This window comes from Hippopotamus amphibius, chromosome 17 (genome assembly GCF_030028045.1).
Source record: "Hippopotamus amphibius kiboko isolate mHipAmp2 chromosome 17, mHipAmp2.hap2, whole genome shotgun sequence".
NCBI lineage: Eukaryota > Metazoa > Chordata > Mammalia > Artiodactyla > Hippopotamidae > Hippopotamus > Hippopotamus amphibius.
In genome coordinates this window covers 50,043,647-50,067,925 of record NC_080202.1, presented here as the reverse complement: position 1 = coordinate 50,067,925, position 24,279 = coordinate 50,043,647, and the positions used below count along the sequence as shown (strand labels likewise).

Below are 24,279 nucleotides of genomic sequence, written 5' to 3'. Positions count from 1 at the left end.
GCTACAACTCACAATTTTAAAAGAATAAATTTCCATTTAAAAAATACTATTCAGGGACTTCCCAGGTGGGGCAGTGGTTAAGAATCCGCCTGCCAATACAGGGGACATGGGTTCGATCCCTGGCCCAGGAAGATCCCACATGCTGCAGAGCAACTAAGCCCGAGCACCACGACTACTGAGCCCATGTGCTGCAACTACTGAAGCCGGTGAGCCTAGAGCCCGTGCTCCACAACAAGAGAAGCCTGAGCACCGCAAGGAAGAGTAGCCCCCACTCGCCACAAGTAGAGAAAGCCCGTGTGCAGCAACAAAAACCCAACACAGCCAATAAATAAATAAAAATGAATAAATTTATTTTTAAAAAATGCTATTCAATCTCAGTAAAATATGTCACATACGGAGTAAACATTGTACTTCCCAAGCAAAAATAATACACTTTGCAGTTCATACTCAGTGTCGCTGTTTTCCATTTTAAACACAAATAAAATCTACAAGTGGCCATGTGGAATGACAGAATTGAAGTAATTCAGCTTCTTTGTCATCACACTGCTACCACTATTCAAGCCTAGAGTCTACTGCTTAAATGCAGGAATATGTGGTCTCACAGAGGCTGGAAACGCAAAGGTTTCCTGAAGCAGTCGCAAAATTCTGAACTGTTAAGGATTTCTCTCCGAACAGCCGTGTGTAGCCGACTCCACATATGTTAGGGCCAACTGTGTAACCAGGGGTTCTACAAATGACTTCCATGGAGAAGACAAGGTTTAGTAAAGGACTCGTGTTCAGACGTGTGAATTTGAACTTAACATGTGTATTATTGACACTCAACAGCATCAGCACCAATTGTTTGTAACTTGGACCAAGAAGACGTTTTTCAGGGAGGAGAATGTTATCACTGACATTGTTGAGGATTTCCAGCACGTGATGCTCATGAAAAGGAGGCTGACGTTTCCCTGGTTTTATTATTGTTTTTGGATTCTCTACAGACAGTCCACCCTTTACTAGCTTGCCATGTGCAGCCCTTCCTCCATCCCATACTTGGTGCCAGTATTATATCCAGCCCCTGGTCCTGGTGGAGGTGAAGGGAGATGATAGAACATCTCTGGCGGGAATACCCTGGTGGTCCAGTGGTTAGGACTCCACACTTTCACTGCCGAGGGCCCAGGTTCAACCCCTGGTTGGAGAATAAAGATCCTACAAGCCACGTGGTGTGGCCAAAAAAAAAAAAGAACATCTCTGGCAGTCCTCCTAGGACTGAGGAAACCAAAGCAATGCCTGTGTGTTCAGGGAGATTAGGCCACTTGCTAGATCCTAGGTCCCTTGACCTTTTTCCTGGACAGGATCAGCTCTCCCCATGCTCCCAAGAATCTTTGCATCTTAACATGGTTTCTGGTGGAACCTTTGCTCTGTTATATGGACTTCCTTTATAAAAGAAAACAGACAAGCAATAAACTGTTAGGTTTGAGACGGTTGACGTGAGCAATTGAGCTAGAAAGTGAGCCTGAACTAATTTCTAGCAGGTTTTTCTTAGCAATAATGTCATCTCCAGCCACTCACAGTAGATTTATTCTGAATTCAAAAAGAGGCTTCATTGGCTGTTTATACTTTGTGTTATTGGTTTGTTTATTTAAATTATGTTCCTTAGTCACTAGGATATTTCGGGGGAGGGGGGGTGTGTTGGATCTAAACGATACATGTATTTGTTCTTTTTTGCAGAGTAGTTTATATGGTGGGTTTTAATTTAACTTGAAATAACCTTTTCTTGGACAACTGCCCAAATGTTATAATCAGCCATACGGTTGAGAATGTGCCTCCTGCAGGTGCCTCCTCGTCTTTGCTTGCTGTTGGCCTCCGGCTAGAGGCTGCACATGAACAGACACAGGCTGGAGCACATAACCACGCTGATGTAAGGTCATCAGTCCTCTGGAAAACAGACACAACACCTGCTTTCTGAGCCTGTGGTTCGGCCAAAGGAGCTCTCTACTGAATTAAAACAATGCCAGAGGCAGAAGCTAATTTCTTGTCTTGCTTGGCCGTTGACCAGCGGGGTGACTTTGGGCAACTTGCTTGGCTTCTCCGTTGCCTTCTCTGCAAAGTAGAATTATCTCCTTACCAGACAGAAGGTGGACCCTGAGCCCAGGGCTCTCTATTTTCTCCCCTCTTAGAAAGACTTCTGATCCTATTAACTATTTAACAACTACAAGTTAATAATTGGGAAAAGCAAAGGGAACACTTCTACTTAGATAATTATGCGTGTTTTTGTCCTTTTCTGGCTGGAAAGATGTAAACGTGACCAGGGAGGTCACCTCATACAGATGCAGCCTTTCTAACCTCTCTGGGGAAGGTTGCTGTGCCCAGAGCCCATCACCAGAATTTGAAAACTGATTGTCGTGGGGTCTGCTGACCTCGACAGCTACTGATGTGCTGAATTGTGCCTCCAAAGAGGCCTTTCCATTCCCTCGGGAGACTCTGGGCATCCCCTCCTGGGCGCCGTGATGCTGTCTCCTCCCTCAACCCAACTGTTCCTTCTCCTTCCCTCCCCAACCCCCTCATTTTGCTCACAAGCCTTTATGCTGCTGCAGCCTTTTCTGAAGAGGAGGCTCTGGCCAGGGCCTCTCTGCAGCTTGATTATGTAACCTGCTGCTGCTTCTGGTCCAGGGATCACCCTGGAAAGGGGGTCAGAGGTAGGCACACAGCCAGGGCCATCCCCACCCCCTTGGAACTTGGAGGCAGTGCAGGAATTTGGGCTCTGCAGGAGTTAACAGCTCCAACACCAGCCCCAGAGCCAAACGTACAGGATGCCAGGAGGACTGTCCCTCCAAGACTGCCCTCCCTTCAAGTCTTAGCTCAAATTCACCTTCTTTCCAGAGCCTTCTCTAGCCTTCTCAACCCCCATCTCTTTTCGGCCGCTGAGCTTTGTCTCCAGCACCTTTTCCACACTTGGCTCACAGAATCACAGACTCTTGGGGCACAAGCCAATCTGCCTTCTCTCTTCTGACCCGTGGCCTTGAACTGTATTTATCCCTTTGTCTCCCCTCCCAAACCAGACCCCAAGAAGTCTTCCATCCCATTGTCCCGTCTGGAGCCCATGGGAGGCAGCGTTCCGAAAATGGCATTGACCATGGGGTTGCTCCGAAATTATCCCTGTGTCGTTCAGTATTTACACATGTATCTCCCTGGCCAGACTGAATATATCCAAAGGCAGCAGCCACATCTGCTCCCTGGTGGGGGCTGGTACACGCCTTTCTCATAATCCACTCACTGCCCTGGTCCCCGGGGTCTCCCCAGCTGCTCAGCCAGGGCTGGGCCAGTGGGATTGCTCTGTCCTCTTTATACCATCCTCTCCCTGCCTGACTCACCCTCCTGCCCAGAGGTATGCCTTTGGGACTGGAGGGCCTAGACGCACGTGCGTGGGTACGGTGCACATAGATGCAGCCCCAAAGCTCAGCATCAGTAATGCATTTGATACAGTGAAAGCTGCTATAAACTTTATTTATTACACCGCTGACATGTCTGAATTGGCTCCCGAATCCACCACCAAGTGTGTGGTGATTGGTGGGCCTGTCCCTTAGGAGCCCACTTTTCTCTCTGTCTGTTAATAATAGATGCTTTTTACAGCCTCGGCTTGACAGCTTTGATTTAAAAGGGATCTTAAACCGAGGAGACTCATGGATGGGTCTGAATTTGGGCCTTTTAAGCACAAAGCATCGCTCTTAATTAACGGGATTCTGTCCTTTGGTTGGAAAAGACTCACCCCTCATCGCATCATTCACTACCCACATTTGGACAGCACCCAGGGCAAACCTCAAGGGTGTTCCCTGAGCGCTCAGGAGGCAGCGAGAGCCACCTGGATGCACAGTGCATGCATACCTGGGGTTGTCTAGCGGTGTGAGACATCCAGAGAGATGACTCCCATTCCATCTCTACCCCCCTGGGAGAGGAGTGTTCTTCCATCCAACTCACCGTTCAGAGTGGAAAAGGATCCTTCCCTGTCCCCCACACGCCCGCTCCTAGTCCGCAAACATGTATGTGGTATGAGAGCAGGTCGGTGAGCTGTCATCAGTGCAGCTCGTGGATCAGGCCCCCCCCCCACCCCGCCACCGCTGCCCCGAGTCACTTCCTCCCTGCATCACAGTCTAAGGTGCATTGCACGTCTACCTTTGTACCCCGCCAACAGACAGTGCAGAGGGCGGGGCTGTGGAAGGACCAGAGCTGTGGGGAGAAGCCACCTCCAACCTCTGCCCTGGTCTCCAGCCCCATTCCCTCTTGGAAGCTGGTGGGTGCTGACAGGAGCGAGGAAAGAAGAGGGGACCGAGCAGGGCAAGTGGGGAGGATGTGGCACCATCCTGCGGCTATCCACGTGCACAGTGGGACAGAGCAGGCCCTGTGGGCGTTTTGTACCATTTAGCTTGAGTGGAAAGGGAGGCGACACCATCAAATAGAAAGTGCTCTGGAGGCAAAGCCAACCTGATTCGCAGCCTGGCTCTGCCACTTTACCAGCCGAAGCCTTAGACAGCACCTTAACCTCTCGGGGATTCAGAGCCGTCGGTCGCACACTGGCGATAACGCCTACGGGGCCGGAGGGTGGGGGGACCGGGTGGTACGTGCCGCAGGCCTCGCATGGTGTCTGCCATACGGCAGGTGCGCCTCCCACGTCCATTTCTTTCCTTCCTTTTCCCAAAATCAAGTTGTCATTAACGTGCTGGTCCACATTAATGAGCAGACGTACAGAAGTTGACTGGTAGTTTCTGCTGGCTTCTGTAACAAGCCAGCACAAACATAGTGGCTTAACCCAACACAAAAGCCTTACCTGACAGTTGTGGAGGCAGCAGAGGCCCCATGCAGGCCTCAGGGGCTCAAATCCGGGTGATGGCAGCGCTGCGTTCCTTTCTGGAGGGTCTTGGGGAGAGTCTGTTTTCTTGCCTCTTCCAGTTTCCTAGGCTCGTGGCCCCTTCCGTCTTCAAAGCCAACTTGACTGGTTGAGTATGTCTCAAATCCTGTCACTCCGACATTGACTCCCCGACCTCCATCTTCCATGTGTAAGAACTCTTGTGATTACACTGGACCCACCTGGATAATCCAGAATAATCTTTTTTTTTTAATTACTGTATTTATTGACTGTGTTGGGTCTTTGTTGCTGCACACGGGCTTCCTTTAGTTGCGGTGAGCGGGGTCTACTCTTCATTGTGGTACGCAGGCTTCTCATTGCAGTGGCCTCTCTTGTTGCAGAGCATGGGCTCTAGGTGCGTGGGCTTCAGTAGCTGCAGCACATGGGCTCAATAGTTGTGGCTCACAGGCTCAAGAGCGCAGGCTCAGTAGTTGTGGCACACGGGCTTAGTTGCTCCGCGGCATGTGGGATCCTCCTGGAGCTGGGATCGAACCCGTGACCTCTGCATTGGCAGGCGGACTCCCAACCACTGAGCCACCTAGGAAGCCCGATTCTTAAGCACTGCGCCACCAGGGAAGTCCCCAGAATAATCTTAAAGTCAGCTGATTAGCAACCTTAATTCCATCTGCAACCTTAATCGTCCTTTGCCACATAAAGTAACAAAGTATTCATAGGTTCTGGGGATTAGGACATGGACATTTTTAAGATACTGTTATTCTGTCTACCGCACTAACTAAATGCAAATACATATTTTTACTTAATAGATTAATAATTAATAGCTAATCTTTTTCAACAAGATCTGGAAGAGGTGGGATAAATATCTAAGTTAAGATGCAGGTAATCTGAATCATGTTTGTAATATCCTTAGTTTCACTGCACTTTTTTTTTAAACCAGGTTTTCTTAAATAAAATCAGCTTCTTTGTAGCCCTTTTGCAGTATCTTATCTCATCATGTATTCTTTCACCTAGAACAAGCATTTAAATCACTGGCTTGAGGTCTTTAGACATTCTTTGTCCCTTGGATATTGCTTATAAATCAACATTTCATGACTCCCTGGAAAATACTGTCTAAACAATAAGCCACAGGATGAGAAGGAGAGGAAAGGAAAATTTGCTCTTTAAGTGCAAATGGTCTTTTACAAGGAGGTTTCTAATTACTTTGCTCTTTGTCTTGAGCTGAGGAATTGAAGTCTGGGTGACAGAGAATCATATGATGTGCCTTCATCCTGAGCCTCCGAGGACCCAGTCACAAAGTGGGCGTACCCACTCCCAAAATGTCCCTAGGGCCACATCTGAGAAGAACCCTGGATTTCGTGCTGGCCTGCATTGGCAAGGATTCCCTCGGAGTATGTTTCAGATTCTGATGTCCTTTTTTCCCTTCGGTGGAAAGAAGCATTCAGTGATATTTACTCTGTTCTCAGTGAACTCACCTTCTTGTATTTTTGTTCATCGTTTGTGTAGCTTGAAGGAATCAGATTATTTTCCTCCTCCCTGACAGGAAGCAGAGATGCAACATCCTAGAATTGTGGTGGGGATTCTCAGAAAACAGAGAGTAGTAAAATCTATGAAAAGGGACAACGATAGCCTCTATGCTACACGTTTCTAATTTTATGGCAAAAACACTGGTATTTTCTAAGTAAACAGAACTGCATTTGACCTTCAGTATCAAGTGCATGGATTTGATGCTTGGAAAACAGTGGTTTCTGCTTTACTTGGGGTGTGTTCAGTGAAATGTGCTCCTGACTTAGGTTCGAATCCTGGCTTCGGTGTTGACTTGCTGTGTGACTTTGGGCAAGTTACTTCACCTCTCTGTGCTATTGGGGGGGTCTCTTTCTTTAAGGTCTGTTCTAAGCTTAGCACCCAGGACTCTATGATTCTGTCCTAGTCAAGCAGCGGAACCCAGACAGATGCCTGGAGAACAAGTTCTGCTTTGCAGGGAGGAGGAGAAGGGACCAGAGTGGGAAAGACCTTGATGACAAAGATGAGTAACTCAAGGTCATTCCTGGTTAATGCAACGCTCAGCTGACACAGCAGTTATATCTCATTTATTTTGGTCACTTGAGGTTTGCAAAGAGGGGAGAGAATTTGAGTTCCCTCCTCTATCACAGAGGAATAGTCTCTCCAGTGGGGTGTGAGAGGTAGTTATCCAGGGAGCTGGGGTGGTCCACACAAGAGAACAGGTCAGGTCGACTGTCAGATTTGCAACAGACTATGAGCTTGGGAACTGTCATCAACTGATGTTGTCACCTCTCCTCCTCCCTCCTGCTGAAACCCATCTCCCTGCTTGCCCCCCGCCCCAGCCACTCCTTGGTTTGGCAGCATCATTGGGGCCTTCCTCCCACCAGGTGTGGGGCCAGGTGCTGAACACATCATGGTGAAGGAGGTGGTCATGGCCCTCCCATCCTCAGGGCATCAACATTCCAGAGGATTACAGCACCAGGCAAGTGTTTGTGAGGAGCAAACGCCAGGAGTTTGGCAGGGTCAGGAAGGACTTCGAGAAGCAGTGACTACTTTGATAGAGCCTGAAGCTTGAGTAGAAGTTAGCCAGACAAAGGGGAGAAGGGGTGGAGGAGAGGACTTTCCTGGCAGGGAGACCAGCCCGGGCAAAGGCCTGGGGGTGATAAAGTGTAGCCGTTGGAGTCGCACATGTCATTTGAAGAAGTGTGAGGGGCGCCTTTCAGTTCACAATCATTCTTTCGTTCATCCTGAGCACAGACCCTGTACCAAGCACTGCACTAAGTACTGAGTTGTTTACACTGGTTTAAAAAAATCAGTGCAGGAGTCTCCACCCTCCAGGAACTTGCATTCTAAGGTGCGGTTAGAGTGGGATGTAACAGGTACAGCAGGAAAGACCAGCCCAAATGTTGAGTGGAAGGAGGCCAGGGAGGTAACAGATTCCTACCCACCTCTCGGGAATGCGTGAGTTTCCAGCCTAATCCTGGAGGTGGGGTCAGGGAGATGTGTGTGGTGAATTCTTTGGAAGTGAGGGAGTTGTGATGTTTCCCCAGGGTACCTGGGGTGTGTGCGTGCGTGCGTGTGTGCGTTTGTGTGTTTGCCTCCCCAACGAGCCTGGCCTCTCTCAGCCTCTGCTCGCCCTGAGCTTTGCAGGGATGGGGTAGAGAAAGCTGCCTGGGCTCACTGGCCTGGAGGGGCCCCTCAGACACCCACGCTCCATCTCTGCAGCGCACAGCCTTCCCAAGCAAGCAGTTCATTCGTTCATTTTCCCTCTTTTTATTGTGTGTGTCCAACTCCGGGTTTTCACAGGGAAGATGCTGCACCTCCCCTGCAAAGATGTTTTGACCTGCCCCCTGCTGCTGGCCTGTCTACCTGAGAAGGTGCCCTTTGGCCCAGCGCTTTTCCTGGTGCCCCTCTGCATCCTGGTGGGTCACAACCCCCTCGTTCGGTGGAGGCCAGGACTGTTGAATGAGGGGAGTCACTGGCCACCAGAAGGAAAAACTTCTCAGATCATACAAACGATGTAAAGCCACCTTGGAGGTTTTGTTCTATCACAGACTCCCCTGGGGGTTAGATTTGAGCCAAAGCTGGATGGCCCAGCAGGGAGAAAGTTTTTGTACAAGCTGCTTCCTCTCTGCCATTCCTCAGAGAGAACCACGTTCTACCCGCTCTGGCGAAGGCCTCCACCTCCCCGCCCACAGGAAGGTTGGAGGGCATCTGTATTTTTAGATTTAGCAAAATAAAATAAATTTGACTTTGAGCCTCTTTTGCAATGTTTTCAAAACATCTTTATTGAGACTGTAGTTCATGTACCATAAAAACCACCCATTTAAAGTTACAATTCAGTGGGTTTTAGTGTTTCTGTACGATTTCGATTTCAGTGGTGATTCCTGAGACACTAGGAAGACCCAGAAGCAGCTCAGACGAGGCAGGGCGACAGCACTGAGTCAGCTGCTCCTCCCTGTCCTCCCGCTTCATGACTGGCAGGCCTGCAAGGGGCCCCCTGGGCTTCCACCGCAGGTGTAGTGCTTTCTCCTTTTCCAAGAAGAATTTCATTTCCTATTATGTCTCTAAGTTCTTTGTACTTCTTTCTCACTAGCTTTTTCCCTCTCATCTGCTCATTCTGTCTTCCCTCATTCTGTCTTCCTTCCCAGACTGGAATTTCTGTTTCTGACCCTAAATGTTGTCCAGGCCTTTCTGCTGGAAGATGAATATTTTGCAACCAAAAGAGGCTGCCGGGGCTTTTTCCGAAATATGTACCTGAGGCGCCAGAGCCTGGCTTTGATTGCCTGTTTCTCCCCGATCTGAATTTCTGATGTGTCCATTTTAATTGATCCAGATATTTGTACGCCTGGACTGGATCTGGTTCCAAAGCTGTGTTGAAATTCTTTCAAGATCATTTCTTCACTCCACACAATGTTCTGTTTTCCACTGTTCTCCACTTTGTCAAGCATAACTATTTTATCCAAATAGGAGAGCATGCTGGATAATATCTGCATTTTATTATTTTAATTTCAATGAGAAGTAGTCTTGTTTTGTTTTGTTTTTTGGCCGCGCTGTGCAGCATGCCAGATCTTAGTTCCCCAACCAGGGATCAAACCTGTATCCCCTGCAGTGGAAGCACAGAGTCTTTTTTTTTTTTTTTAATATTTATTTATTTATTTGGCTGCATCAGGTCTTGGCTGCGGCGTGCTGGATCTAGTTCCCCATCAGGGATCGAACCCGGGCCCCTTGCATTGGGAACACAGAGTCTTAACCACTGAACCACCAGGGAAGTTCCTCAATGAGAAGTTTTATTGATAAATATTGAAACTACTTTCCCAACCTCAACAGATGCAGCAAAATTGACCAGTTTCCCCTTTATCTAAATAAAGAGGCTGTATTTGTATATTTTGATGTGGCTGTGGACCCTTACTGCACACATTGCATTTGGATGTTACATTTTCTAGGGTTTGTTAAGACTGTAACTTCAGCTCTGGTGGGATGCCTTACCTCCCTGCTTCTCTAAATCCCTTTTTGGAACAAGGTAGATGTAAATACATGAACAATTACAGCTCCTGATGTGTTTAGACATGTCACTGGATCTTAGAGAATCGCACTTGACAGGCAGGGGTTTGTGACCTCAGAATGCTATGTCCAGGTGTCCCTGGCTCTCTGCATTAAATGTGTACCTGAAAGGCTGCATATCAGCTTTTAGCGAACACCACCTTTTTGTGTCATGACTTTGCTTCCAGCATGTGAAGCTCCCCCATCCAGGGGCCCCCACTGGCTCCATAGGCCTCCCCCCCGACACCCCATCAGGCCCCTCTGGCAGTGTTCCTCCTGCCCCAGGTGAGAATGCCCCCCACACATTGTCTCCCTGGGCTGCGTCTGTCTTCATGATTGATCACGGATGTGATTGATCACATCACACTGATGCCTAGAATCAGTGTTAAGCCTCTTGGTCACCTTGGCCCATCAGCCATGCTGGCGGCTGCAGGCAGTCCGTGATTTGTGAATAAAAGGAAGAGCACGCTGTAGACGAATCCTTGACTTTCTTAAGGGTGTTTTGTTTTGCCAAAAGGGGAATGTATTTATTGCTTTTTCTCAGATTATAAACATAATACATGTTTAGAAAACAGTACAATAAAACAAAAATGAACACAACAACAAGAGAAAGTCTCCTTAATTCCACTTGCCCTCCTAGAGCACATACCCTTTATGACTTCTTGTCTGCACATATGCACATACACGCTATTTTCTTGTTTATAAACATTCTGTCCACGTACATTTCTAAAACTGCTCGCTCCCATTGGTGATACAGGATGGAGCTCTCTCTACGCCAGTGTGTTCGCTTCTCCTCCGTCCTCCTCACAAAGGGGTCAGCTTCACACAGGGTGCTCCGGGACACGGTTTTGGCCCCGTCTCCAGGCGTCACGGGACCAGGGGATGATCTCACTGGGTACACCATCTGCCCTGCCTGGCCAGCGGCTGCATCAGGAGGGCCAAGGGGGCACCACGTGTCGTTGGATCCAAAGTGGGGTGGGGCTCTGGGCCCTGAGGAAGCTGTTTGGTCTGAAAATACAAACAGGATACAGAAAGGTTTGGCTTAAATAATAGGTGATAAGGTTGTCATGATAATAACCACAGCTGGCACTTCGATCGTGTTTGCTGGGAGCCAACGATGGTTGTAAGCCCTTGGCACATATTAACTCGTTTAATCCCCGCATTTTCTGAACACGGCAACGGAAGCTCTGAGAGGTTGAGTGACTTACCCAAGGTCACCCAGCTAGTAAGTGGCGAATCTGGAGAGGAACCCAGACAGCCTGGCTCCAGTGTGTGCTGCATGCCCCTGAACTGCACTGTCATTGACTCCGCCCCTGAGGCTGTGTGAGCACCTCTGTCAGCGGGGCGGGGGATTCCAGGACCGTGTGCTTGACCTGGTTGGCATTTCTTATGTGTGTTCAAAGGACGCTATTTTCCATCCTTTCAGCCGTGCTGAGTTCAGGTTGCTCATTACTGAGGGACAGTGCTGATTAGAGACAGGTTCTGCCATCCTCCTGTCCCCTGCATCCTTCAGGGTGTGTCCTCAGACTCAAAAAATAGAAATGAAAACATCCTCAAAACTACCGCCTTCCCTTCCTCATTCCCTCTCCCCTCCATTTCTTCCTTGTTGTTTCATCTAATGAAATGTTGTGGCAGAAAGAGAAAATTTCTGGTCATTCCTCTCAAACTCCCGCCTCCCTCACTGCTGAGACTTGGGTGCTGACAGTTCGTCCCTCCCCACATCACCTTTCCACCTCACCTCCTCACCTCAGCTCCCCACATCACCTCCCAGCATCACCTCCCCTCTTCTCCGTGCTCTGAGCACCAGTGCTGGGAGGGGTAGGGAACAGAGATTCCCCAGTTCTTCCCCGACGCTCACCTTCACTCCATCACTTCCGAGACCTTCCCAGAAGGACCCCCTCATTTCTCCTCCTCTCCAAGTGCTGACCCAGAGCTGCCTCTCACCTCTTCATGCTGTTACTCCCCCTCCTTCAGGGCAGAAGCACAAAGGCTCTTGTGTTGGCCCCTGATTTTATCCCTTCAGGTTAGGCCTCCTCTTCCCCATCCTCAGATATCTTCTTACTCGGAACCCACATATCGTGACGACAGTACTGAACATCAGTCTAGAACATCACAGTTCACTGACGTGTTCTCTCTCACATGCATTTTTCCAGTGACCCTCACAGCCACCCTGTGACACAGGTGTCCTCATGTCCATGTTACAGATGAAGAATCTGTGGTTCAGAGAGGGCAAGTGACTGGCCCAGCTTTGACCAGCCAGTGAGTGGTCCCTACTGAGCCTTGAACCCAGGGCTTTGGACATCACACCACATTTCCTTTCTTCCCAAATCCATGGGGAGGTCTGAATCAGGAACAAGGGTCCCTCGGGAAGATCTGGAGTCAGTGCCTACACCTTGGAAACCAAGGGCTCAAGGAGTCCAGCCATTCATGCAGCTAGCACAGCTGGACTTGGCGCATTCCGCAAGAGGAGCTGGGGCTGCGCAACCTCTCAGGGCCCCCGTCAGGGTAGATGCAAATATCGCACCTCTGGGTCCTGATACCCTGCTTCCTGGGAGAGCCCCCGGTCCAAGGGGAAGTGAAGCAGGGGACCCTCCAAGGCTCACCTTTGGGAGCAGGATGGAGGGTGCCTCCCCAGCCCCTGCGGTGAGGGTGAGGCCGTGCAGTGCTCTCAAGGGGCCTTGAGAGGGGGCAGCCTGAGCGCTCTCCATCAGTCCCAGGAACGGCTAATGGAGGGGCAGGTGCTCTGAGAACCCATGATGGTCTTTGGCAAATGGCCCAAGGTGCCTCTGAGAGGTCTCCCAGCACCTGACATGCTGCTGAGGCAAGATCCTGGCTGTGGAGGCCCACTCACCATCGGATACAGCCATGTCCTCGCATCCGTGACATCATTCCACCCAGCGTCCACTCCCAGTGACTTCCCATCCCTGAGCAGAGCTTTCCAGTAAATCACCACACGCCAGACTGTGTCCCAGCTCTGGTACTACCTCTAGGTCCACTTGAGCGTCTCTGTGCCTGAGTTTCCCCAGCTGCAAAATGGAGCTAAGATGACCCATGTACCTCACAGAGACGCGATTGGAATGGCTCCGCCTCTGTCTGGGCTTCAGAGTGGGCTTTGTGATTTGTTGGTGAAGGTCTCCAAAGACCACCCTGTGTCAAACTGGAGGCTAGGACTGCAGATTCAAAGCCACGTGTGCCTCCTCCCTCAGCCTGGGTTACTAAGCATCAGTGCAAAAATGAGGGTAAGATAATAACATTCCCTCCTTCACATAGATCGTTGTGAGGGCTAGATGGGATAAAATGTGTAAACAGTGCCTGGCTACAGAAGTATTTAGTCTTATTAAGGGAATGTCATGAATGGCTAAAAACATTTGGGGGGGGACCTTAAAAGTCGCCCTCCAGCACTTTTTAAAAACTCTTTATTTATTTATTTATTTATCTATCTATCTATTTATTTATTTAGGCTGCACTGGGTCTTTGTTGCAGCATGTGGGATCTTTTAGTTGAGGCATGCAGACTTTTTAGTTGTGGCATGTGAACTCTTAGTTGTGGCATGCACGTGAGCTCTAGTTCCCCGACCAGGGATCGAACCTGGGTTCTCTGAATTGAGAACGTGGAGTCTTACCCACTGGACCACCAGGGAAGTTCCCCCACCAGCACTCTTTATGTGTAATCTGGTGTTGGGTTGTGGACCATTTGCTGCCTGTTAGAGCTGGAGAGCAGAGATACAACAGCAAAGCTAGAAATTACATCTATTGAAGATCAACCAGGAATTCAGATAAAGTTTATTAATATCAGCATATTTATTAAGCACACAAAGTAGGCTACAGGACAACTGTATGATATGGCCTCATTTAGGGAAAATTATATATGTGCATAGGAGAGGTGTTTGCAAGGAAGTTCCCTGGAATGTTAACAGTGGTCATTTTGCTTTCCTCTTTTAACATTGTTGTATTTGACTTCTTAATAATGAGTATGAATCACTTTTATAAAACAATAAATTCTCTCTCTTTCTCTCTCTATCTCTAAGGTTTAAGAGTAGCTTGCCCAAGAAAAGCAAAGCAGTTTTTTGCTCTGATTTTCCCAGCGTTGACATCAAAAGAGACTCCTTTTTTATCCATTTGGTACTCTGAGGTCAAGAGATCATCTCAGATAGAATTAAAGTGGTGACCAGGGACACTGGTAGTTCCTGAATGGGAAGAGGCTCAGCAGGCCACCTCCACCACCCGGGGGGTGTCACATGGCAGTGCTGTCCTCATTGAAGACGAACCGATCAGTAACTTATCAGAAAGGAGGGAAAACTACTCCAACCCCTAAAGGCCACCCAAGCATGCTGTGTCACCCTAACAGATGCTACAGCATTGTTTGGCTATACCAGCAGTTACAAAGGAGGTGAAAAAAATAAAGCAGAAACCTTGAGCTTAAAACCAGAATTGTCCTCTCGGACACAATCTGTGGATTTTCTTAGTGGTGGACATCAGCCAGCTGACATCAGCCATGACACATCGTGTGTGCACAGCAGCGGCACCGCCCCCCAGAAAGCGGCCTTCATTCATGCTTTCACACAATCGTTGATTGTTCTCGTTGGACTGAGGCCTGGGATTATTCCAGTTTCTTCTCACCCACCAAAGTCTTTCCTCTCTGTGGGCTCCTTTATCTTCTCTCCACTTAATTTGGCAGTTCTGCGTGAAATCCGGGTACTACGATTATCACTGTTGTTATTAGTGTTCAGATTTGGTTCTAGAACATTCTCTGGTACCCTGTGATGGGATGTGAGTACAAGCTCACCCTTCAGCGTTCCTCTGAGGTTTGCCAGGCCGTCTTCCCTCCAGCAAGTCTTCCTGGGAACGTCCCTGTGCTGCCTCGGTGCTGGCTGCCACGTGTCTGTCAGGGGCGGGAAAGAAGAGGGGCGACACAAAAGGAGATGGACTCCCAGTTGGGACCAGCTGTCAGGGAAGAGCATCCACAGCCTCAGAAGTGCCACAAGCCAGCCTCAAGGGGGTGTTTACTTGAACCCCAGAGGCTCTTTCTCTCTCTTTAGGTGCAGTTGGCTCCCTGCTTCCTAAGTACAGGGATTTCCTAATGACCTGGGGCCCAGACTTCACCTCCACCAAGGAGACTACTATACTGGCCCTTTCACTAATCTTTCTATCTTAAAGCAAAACAGTGGGATCGTAAGCATTAAAGAATAGTGTGTAAATACAAAGAGAAAGTTTTCAAAGGAAATGAAAGCTTTTGCTCCGTTGAGCAGGCCCTGGTGTTCCTAAAATGGGTTATTTCAATCACTGCTTGACTGAATCACTGTGTTAGTCAGCTTCACAAGGTCAGATTCTGGTGCCAGGCTGCTTGGACTTTTGAGTCCTGACTCCATTACACGTCTACTGTGTGACCTTGGGCAAGTTACTTAACCTCTCTGTGCTTCATTGTCCTCATCTGTATAAGTAGACATAATAATAGAGGCAGTTGCATGAATTAAATGAGTCAATACCTGGAAATGCTTGAAACATGGCTCCTCTCATTATGAGGAATCCTGTTTTCCACCCAAACGCACTGGCAAATTCATGATGGTGCAGAAAAGGAACCAGAGCAAAGGAAAGAGGGGATGTGGGAGCCAAAAGTAACCTTGGAGAACAAAGTCCATTTTAAGGTTATTTTTAGATTTCTCTCTACTTGATCCTCAACTATCTGAGAGCTCCATTTAGGGTGCTTGCTTTTTTTAATAACAGCTTTATTGAGATAGGTCACTTGCCATAAAATCCACCCTCTAAAGTGTACAATTCAGTGACTTCAGCATAGTCACAAAGTTATGCAGTATTACTACTCTTTAATCCCAGCTGGGGTTTTAACCTGCGGGGGTCTAAAGGCGATCGACGTTCTTTTTTTTTGGACGGCGCCACCCGGCCTGGAGGCGGTGATTCCGCTGAGTCACGGCGCGGCCCGGGAGCCTGCGGGGCTGCCTCCGGGAGAAGCGGGCCGGTGGCTGGGCGGCAGCGAGCGGGCGCCGCGCCCCGGCACGTGCTGCCCCCTAGCGAGGGCTGCGGCTCCGCCCGAAACAGCCCACCCGGCGCCTCCAGGGAGGTGGGCTCTGGGACCCTTAGATTTAGACACAAAAATCGCCCCCAGCCCCAGCCCCAGGCCCCGCGGCTGGACCACACGGGCAGTGCGTCCTGCTTGGAGCCTGGTGAGCCAGGGTGCAGGACCAGCCGCTGACGCGGGCTTTGTCCTTACCTACTCGACTCTAATTCCAGCCAGCCAGGACAGGGTCGTTTCCCTGGATCCTGGAGGGGAGAAAAGGGCTATGTTTTTAAACTTTCTGTTGGGAAGGCACCAATATGATACAGTATCTGAAAGATGAGTTTTAACGTCAGAAGATCAGAGTTCACATCCTGCTCTGCCTCTTACTAGCTGTGTGACCCTCAGCAGGCTCCTGAACCTCTCTGAGCCTGTTTCCTCATCTAGAAAGTGGGGATAATTCCCTCTCATGGGGCTGTCGTATTATGGAGACTCTCTCTGTCTCTCTCTCTCTGTCTCTCTCTTTCTCTCTGAAGCCCCTGCAATTGGTTTATAGTCACGACTCGCATAAATAGATGCTGTTAAAACTCTAAAACTGCCCAAAAAAGGTGTCCACTTTGCCCTCACTTACTTGAGGAACTTTATAGAATCAAATGCATGGCTATGGATAAGAAAATTAGAAGGAATAGGAAGGATGGCAATAGGCGTAGGAAGGCTATGCGGTTTCCATCTCCTTCAGGTACAGACTGCCCCAGGTCAGCTGAAACCTGCAGACCCCCTAGAGAACTGGGCAGGAGCAAAGGCCTGGCTGGGGAAGCAGATAGAGGTATCAGAACTGCCGGGAATCTGTTCCAGAGGGGAGTCAGGTTCCAGGCTGCCTCGGTGGCCTTGGGCGAGTCATTTAGGCTTTTGGGGACCTTAACCTGGCTGGCATTTGCATCCTGCTCACCTCACAGGTTTTTGTGAGCCTAGATGTTCTGTATGGAAAAGTGTCCAGAAAAATGGCAGACGTGCTTCAAATAGTGAGCAGGGTCTGCTGAGGATGCCCCAGAAGTCACCTCTGAGCTGGGCTAGGTCCCTGGGGTTCCCTCATCCACCTCTGGATGCCTCAGAGGGTAACCTAAGGTGATCAGAAACAAAGCTGCCTCTTCAGGTAAGCTACACAGAGCACGGGAACGCCATCGGGTGGAAAATTTATCCACCTTGCAGCCTGAGAAGGCCCTATTCTTTGGGAGCAAAAGGGACCCGGAGTCTCACCTGCGCATCCCTGTGCCCCTGAGGGTCTGGAGGGACCCGGGGGCCCGGCCTTGGCAAAGTGAGGAAGAAGTTGAAGGTTGTCTGAGGGTCTCTGCCATTCTCCTCTTCCACCATCCTACCCCGTCCTGCGCTCGTCTTTCCTCTCCCTCCACCCCGATTTCACCTTTGTCAGACAAATGTAAAAGTAAAAAATTTCCATATTATCTTGTTTCCAAACTTAAAAGACTGTGGGTAATCATCCGTGGATACATGGATAAACAAATGGGGTGTATCCATACAGTGAAATATTATTCCAGGAGTGAAGTCCTGACACGTGCTGCAGCGTGGGTGAATCCTGAAAACATTACACTAAGCAAAGGAAGCAAGAGACAAAAGCCCACGTATTAGATGATTCCATTTATTTGAAATCTCCAAAACTGGTAAATCCATGGAGACAGAAAGTAGATTAGTGGTTGGCAGGGTGTAGGGGGAGGAGGATGGGAAGAAAGTGCTTAATGGATGCGGGGTTTCTTTCCGGGCTGATGAACATGTTTTGGAACCAGATAGAGGTGATGGTTGTTCGCTTTAAAATGGTCACTTTGTGTTGTGTGGATTTTACCTCAATCAGGAAAATTAAATAAAAAAGACTGGGTTTGATTCAAGGGGTTCCTCCCTCCCCGTGCCTTCAGCCCCTTCCCCTCTCCTGGCTTCCCCTTTATCCTCTCATCACCTGCGCTGTCCTCTGTGTTCCTCTCTCTCCCTCTCAGCCCTGCAGACACTTCTCTCCCTTTTCCTGACTTGCCCGACCCCCAAGCCATTGGCACGGCAGCATTTGGTCTGGGCGTGGGGGGGTGGAGGGGTGGAGGTGATCCTATAGGACCAGGCACCCTAAGCAACTCAACAAGCCCCTTCCACGCACAGGCCTCCATTTACCAGCTACAGAATGACAAGGACAGACTCCAGGATCCTCTGGTGTTTGGTTTTTCTATGCAGGAGGCAATGCTTTTCCAAGGGTGCCTAAAAAGTGACCCGTTTGCATTTCCAGGTTTAACTCAACTTTTGTGCCACTCCTAACATTTCTTCCTTACCTCCCACCCCACTGCCGGTAGGTCACTGCCTGCGAAAATAGGAGGTAGGAAATCAGAGAGATTGAGAAAGAGATTGGTTGATTTAGAAGAATAAGAAAGCAAAGCAACGCCTTAGGACAGCAGCTCATGGCATGTTTATTTTCCTGTCTGTGTGTCTCTCTTAGATTATAGGGATTCATGGGGTGGTATAACCACGTCTAGTCTGGGCTATGGACCTTCCTCAGGGCTGTGCTTATCTTCGTGTTTTTAGTGTGCTGTCTTTGCATGAACGTCCTAGGGTTGGGACATGCAGCTGTAGCATTTGTCCGTTGGTTTACATGGTCTTTGTCCAGTTCTTCCAGAAAAATCATCCTGCCACAGGGGTCAGAGACAGTAGAAAAGGAAGGAGGCAGGCTGAGCCTTCAGACCCTTGGCTGGGATGCCAGGGCCCCCTGCCTCTCAGGCAGGCCTGGGCTAGACACTCCTGCTGTCCTGCGACCAACCCTCCCAGGGCTCCCGAGCCAGAGGACACAGGCCTCATCGATCCACTTAGAATAAAATGTTGGAGCAGGAAGGGAGCTCAGGGATTGCTGGGTGACATGAAGGAGGTTGAGAGAAGTGACTTAGTCACAGCTTCAGGGTGTGAGTCCTGGACAGTGCTGCTTCCACACCCCAGGCTTGTGTCCCAGTGGAAAATCGGGGACCATTGGATGAGCCCGGATGGAAGAATCGTCAGGAAGGGCAGCTGAGTGCTCCATCAGGACACAGGCTTTGCATCCTGGCATTGCCTCTTCCTGGCTGTGGGATCTGGGCACCTCCCAGATCCCACAGCCAGATTCCTCATCCCTCCGTAAGTGACCCAGACAGGTCCCACCTGACAGAACTTGCATTCTTGTGCTCAGTGTTTGTCCTAAGACTGAGAAGAAGAGCTACTTGGTTTTGCTTTCCGATGACATCCACCTCTGGGTTCTGTTTTCTGCTTATGTCGAGTAGCCTCTCGAGATGCTCCAGGACTTGGACTTGTCTTTCTTAGTATGACCTGTACATTAGCACAGGGCAAGTGGCCCAGCCCAGACGAGTTGGAGAGACAACGCTGGTGGCCTCGTTGAATCAGGAGGCCCGTGAACCTAAGGCCATTTGCTGTCCCGAGGTTCACAGCAGGGACAGGGGCAGGTGCCTCCCTGTTTAGAGAGTTCTTCTCATGCATTCCACTTTTTACCCCAAAGGAAAATATTGGCACTTGAGATGCACACGGTCTATTTATTTTGCATAGTGAATAGTAGCCTGTGTTTTAAAGGATGATTTAATTTCTCCAGAGGCCCCTGTAATTCATTCAGCTTCCTATTAGTGTTTCTGACTTTCTCCAGCCCTGCAGGGGTGGTGTTGGTGGTAGGGACGCGGGGGGATCATTAGAAGCTGGGGCGATGAGACCCATTGTCTTGTTATCTGCTCCATGGGGCTGAGCGAGGCGGCCTGGCAGCCAGCCGAAGGGGTTATACCACGGATGCTGCCTGCAGTCCCCAGAACAGCGGGGTGCTGCCCCAAGCCCCAAAATGACTCTTAGTTCTCCTGCTCCTGGCTTGACACCTCTGGAAACCTCTGGAAACAGCTGGAGAAAACATCAAATGCAAAAATCCACACTGAGGGCTTCCTAGGTGGCGCAGTGGTTGAGAATCCGCCTGCCAATGCAGGGAACACGGGTTCGATCCCTTCTCCAGGAAGATCTCACATGCCGTGGAGCAACTAAGCCTGTGCACCACAACTATTGAGCCTGCGCTTTAGAGCCCGTGAGCCACAACTGTTGAGCCCATGTGCTGCAACTACTGAAGCTCACGCGCCTAGAGCCCGTGATCCACAACAAGAGAAGCCACGGCAATGAGGAGCCTGCGCACCACAACAAAGAGTAGCCCCCATTCACCTCAAGTAAAAAGAAAGCCCGCGCACAGCAAAGAAGACCCAATACAGCCAATAAAATAAATAAATAAATAAATAAATAAATAAATTTATTTTTAAAAAAATCCACACTGAGAATATAGGGGGAGACCAAAATGTACAATGATTCCTGCTGACTTAATTACAGATTTTTTTTTTAGTATTGAGAGAGGAGAAGAAATACTGGAAAAGCCGAAATCAAGAGCCTATAAACTGAGGCCTACGGGCCAAATCTGGTGTTAGCTAAGAATGGTTTTTACATTTTCAAATGGTGGAAAAAAGCGAGAAAAATATTTCATGACACATGAAATTATATGCAACTCAGATTTCAGTGTCTGTAAACAAAGTTTAATCAGGACACAGCCATGCTCATTCATTTAGGTATCTATCAGCGATGCCTGCTTCCCTGCTGTAGCAGCAAAGTGGGGCAGTTATAACAGAAGGCATGGCCCACAAAGCCTAAAATATTTACTATCTGGCCCTTTACAGAAAAAAAGATTGCTAACCCTTGACCTGAAATTAAAGTGGAAAACTGTTTCATTATAGATCTATTTTTTAAAAAGATCCAGGGGAGGACTTCCCTGGTGGTGCAGTGCTTAAGAATCCACCTGCCAATGCAGGGGACACAGGTTCGATCCCTGGTCCGGGAAGATTTCCACATGTCATGGAGCAACTAAGCCCATGTGCCACAAGTACTGAGCCTGCGCTCTAGAGTCTGCGAGCCACAACTGTTGAGCCCGTGTGCCGCAACTACTGATGCTTGAACGCCTAGAGCCCACGCTCCGAAACAAGAGAAGTCCAAGAGAAGTCCCTGCATTGAGAAGCCCAAGCACCACAATGAAGAGTAGCCCCCACTTGCCACTCATGCAGCAATGAAGACCCAACACAGCCAATAAGTTAATTTTTTTTTTAAAGTTAAAAAAAAAAGATCCAGGGGGACTTCCCTGGTGGTCCAGTGGTTAAGAATCCGCCTTCCAATGCAGGGGACACGGGTTCGATTGGGGAACTAAGATCCCACATGCCATGGGGCAACTAAGCCCACGAGCTACAACTGCTGAGCCCGTGTGCTCTGGAGCCCGCACACCACAACTAGGGAGAAGCCCGCACGCCACAACACTGCAGCGCACTCGCTGCAGCTAAGACCCAACGCAGCCAAATAAATACATTTTTTTAAAAAGATCCATAAAAAATTAAAAATTAAAAATTATAGTAGAAATCAACAGGGGTAGCAGAATCTATTTTCTGGAGTTTATTAAGTCAAATTAATCACCAGTTGGTAAAATGCAGTGGGAGTGGGGTGGGGGGGGATTCTTCTAAAGAGCAGGAATCTTTTAAAGACAGAACCGGTGCTCGATGACCAGCGGATGTTGTTCCCTTTGATTATGTTACCCTCTCCCATTTTCCCAGCCATCCAAATCCCCACCTCTAGTATAATTCTGGACTCTGATGTCTCTCCCTGACCCCGACCCCCAATTTTGAAGCCCAGTCTCATGTTGTCTAAAGCACACTTCTTGGATCCGTCCCTTCCTTTCCATGGCCTCTGCCTCCACTCTGGTTCCAGCCTTTTTGCTGTATGCCTGGACCAATGTAGTCACCTCCCTGCCAACCGTCCTTTCTTACCCATCCGACTGGTCCTGCCAACTGCTGCCAGTGACCTTAGAGCACTTCTTTGATGCCGCCCCGCTCGTGCCTGTGAGCAAAGTCCAAACTGGCCGCCTTGTCCACCTCCAGACTCATCTGAGTGAGACGTCACCATGTCACGTGGTTCACCTCATCCACCCCCGACTGGTGGTCGTGCAGATGGGCGGGGAAGGGACCAGGGCAGCCACAGCACAGGCAGCCCCTCTGGGTGGGACACACGCCAGGGGTGGTGGGAACCACCTCTGAGAATAACGTGCAAGTCCAAAGGGAAAGCGGGTCACTCTGCACAAACACTGCCGCGACCTTCATTGATGCCAGATTTGCCTGTTAAGCACTGTCTAGACACATTTGAGGTCACGAAGGTCTGCTTGGAGTTCGTGCTTATCATCAGGCCCATGTTGAGCCTGGCCTGCCACCTGGTGCAATTTGCTGTCCTCGCTTTGTGCGAAGGAATGAGCTGACAGATGGGGGCACACCCTGTGCTCAGGCATTGGGGAAGCTCAGCAGGAGGGCTGGGGCGGCAGCGCTAAGTGACCAGAAGAAGAAATGCTCATCAGCCCATCTTTTCAGGCGTGACGGGAGGGTGGGCTTTGGGACTTACAGGTGGGCGGAGGGTGGTGAGCTACTGCACACGTGAGTCCCCGGCTCCTCACACCTCCTGCTTGGGAAGATCTGCTTTCTCCAAAACCGATGATTTTAAAATATGAGCAACCACAGGACTGGGGGCAAACGGATTTCAAGAGTAGAGATAAGAGCAGACGGCACCTCCCCCACACACATTCTTTTCACGCAGAACTCATTTTCTCTCCAACTCTGCCAGCGTCTTTGCACAAGTCATTGAGTGAGAGATTTTCTGCGAAGGGAATCACATCTCTGACAAGCAGAAGCCTAGAAAATGGTTCTCCCGTTCATTCCCCAGAAAGCTTGAGGGGAACGCACTGCTGCTGTGCCCTCAGAGCTCCAGCCGTAATCATCTGGGCTGTGGAAACCCGGAGCCCTTATTAGCACAGCACCGGGGACTTCCCTGGTGGTGCAGTGGTTAAGACTCTGCGCTCCCCGTGCAGGGGGCCCGGGCTTGATCCCTGGTCAGGGAACGAGTTCCCACATACATGCTGCAGCTAAGGAGCCTGCAAGCCACAACTGAGTAGCCCGCCTGCTGCAACTAAGGCCCAGCGCCACTAAATAAATAAATAAATAAATAAATAAATAAATAAATAAATAAAAATCATCAGCATGATGAGCGGGAGGGTCCCACTCACAAAGGCAATGCCAAGGATGGGGAGACATCAAGAGTGGCCACAGCAAGATTAGAGAAGATAAGAAAAAGAGAGAGACCAAAAAAAGCAAAAACTTTAAGAAAGAACGGCCTCAACAAGATGCAGGACTGCATCCCCCCATCCCCTCCACCCCAAGAGATTTAGCAGTGAGAATAAATAGGAAAACATACCTTGCTCTTGGGTGGGGACACTAACAATTGTGAAGAGGGCAATTTTTATCGTTTTGGTTCATCACGCAGTTCTAGCCAAAATCCCAATGGAATTTTGAGAATCTGAGAAAAAAAGTTCTGAAGAGCAGCTGGTAGAGAAAGTGTATAAGAAGATCAAACAATTTGGAAACAAGAAAATGAGAGTGTCTAAGCCCATCTAGAGAATAAGACTGGAGATCCAACGCTTAAATTGGGGGGCTCTGGCACCAAAATTGACAGGTGAATGGAGCAAAGTAGATGGTTCATTCACCTGGGAAAAGAGGGCAGACTGTTCTATGAATAGGGCTGGGCCCATTGGTTTAACTATTGTATTTGGGAGAAAATTGGTTAGATTTCCACCTCATATCATACACTTAAATTCTAGATCAATTAATAAATTTAACACGAAGAATTAGTTTACTAAAAAACATAGTGGAAAATATTGATGATCTTTATGTACTATAGAGCGATGGCGTAAATCACAAAGGAAAATAGACTCGACTGTATGAAAAGTAAAACCCGTTGGTAGAAGCCGTCAGAAACCAAAATAGGGAGTTCTCTGGTGGCCTAGTGGTTGGGATTCGGGGCTTTCACTGCCATGGCCCGGGTTCAGTCTCTGGCTGGGGAACTGAGATCCCACAAGCCATGCAGCACGGCCAAAAAAAAAAACAAAAAAACAAAAAAAAGGGCTACCAAAGGGAGAAGCTATCTGCCACAAACACGATAAAGGGTCAATGTTTCTCACAGATTCATTCATCATTACAAAGATCCCTGAGACATGACAGAGAACCAAAGGATGTAAACGGGCATTTTGTAAAAGAAGAAGCCAGCGCATCAGATTTTTACTTTTACACTTCGATCCACCGTGTTCCAGATGGGAAAACTTGAAAGAAATTGATCAAATCTACAAAACAAAACCACGGGGCTCATTAAACTTCTTAGTGTTCACTAAAACCTTAGCTGCCGGTTGAGCGGGATGACCTGGCCTGGCTCACCTGGGCCAGGTGTAGTGTCTCCAGCCAATTTGGGAGGACTCGAGCTTCTGG

The 24,279-nt window shown here is 49.1% G+C and overlaps 1 protein-coding gene across 20 annotated transcripts in view; it reads left to right on the top strand.

Annotated features, from left to right (window-relative positions):
• MAPT (microtubule associated protein tau) overlaps positions 1-24,279 on the top strand; it is a 108,146-nt gene that overhangs the window by 34,090 nt on the left and 49,777 nt on the right. The window lies entirely within an intron of this gene.